A 1200-nucleotide genomic window follows, 5' to 3' on the forward strand; every position below is an offset into this window, starting at 1 on the left:
AAAAATTGTTCAGTTAGTATAGCAAATAATGGAAACATCCCACCATGTTACTGGGATGATAAAAAGAAAAGTAAGGCGAAGCCAAAGATTGAGAAATGTTTTTAAACATTTGCTAGTTCATTTGAAATGAAATGCCATCATTTTATTTTTCACAACATTTTTTGCTATTATTCATTAAATAGTTGCTTTTATTTTGGTTTGACTTTAATTATGAGTGAGATTTAACATCTTTTAAGTGGACTGACCATTTGTATTTCTTTTTCTCTGAAAAAGCTTTCAGGGCTTCCCTAATATCTCAGTTGGTGAAGAATCCGCTTGCAATGCAGGAGACCCAGTTCAATTCCTGAGTTGGGAAGATCCCCTGGAGAAGGGATAGGCTACCCACTCCAGCATTCCTGGGCTTCCCTTGTGGCTCAGCTGGTAAAGAATCTGCCTGCAATGTGGGAGACCTGGGTTTGATCTCCTGGAGAAGGGAAAGCTACCCATTCCAGTATTCTGGCCTGGAGAATTCCATGGACTGTATAGTCCATGGGGTCGCAAAGAGTCGGACACGACTGAGTGACTTTCACTTTCACTTTTCTCTGAAACGCCTGTTCATTTTCATTTGCTGTTTTTCTGTGGGATTGTTTGTCTTTTTATTCTTATTGATTTGTACAATCTGGTTGTTAATTAATATTTACATATATATTTGCATATGAAGTACAGATTTTTTTTGCCAGTTTGTTATTAGGTTCTATTGGTGTTTTATTCACATAGGAGTTTAAAATTTTTTTAAATTTATTTATTTTTAATTGAAGTATAATTGCTTTACAATATTGTTTGATTTCTGCCATACAATTCTGACATGAATCAACCATAGGTATACACATGTCCCTTCCCTCTTGAACCTCCTTCCCACCTCCCACCCCCGACCCTATCCCAGCCCTCTAGGTTGTCACAGAGCCCTAGTTAAGGTTCCCTGAGTCATAGAGCAAATTTCCACTGGCTATCTATTTTACATATGGTAATGTATTGCTTCCATGTTATTTTCTCCATTTGTCCCATCCTCTCCTTCCTCCCTGCCCCTCGTGTCCATAAGTCTGTTCTGTATGGCTGTGTAGGAATTTTAAATTTTACCAGCAGCATTATGAAGGGTGAGAGATGAAGGTAAATATTCCAGACACTTTCCTTTGGCACTTGTGGTTCACAAAGATGAGAGGA

The sequence above is a fragment of the Giraffa tippelskirchi genome, chromosome 3 (genome assembly GCF_054371585.1).
Source record: "Giraffa tippelskirchi isolate mGirTip1 chromosome 3, T2T-mGirTip1v1.2.pri, whole genome shotgun sequence".
Taxonomy (NCBI): domain Eukaryota; kingdom Metazoa; phylum Chordata; class Mammalia; order Artiodactyla; family Giraffidae; genus Giraffa; species Giraffa tippelskirchi.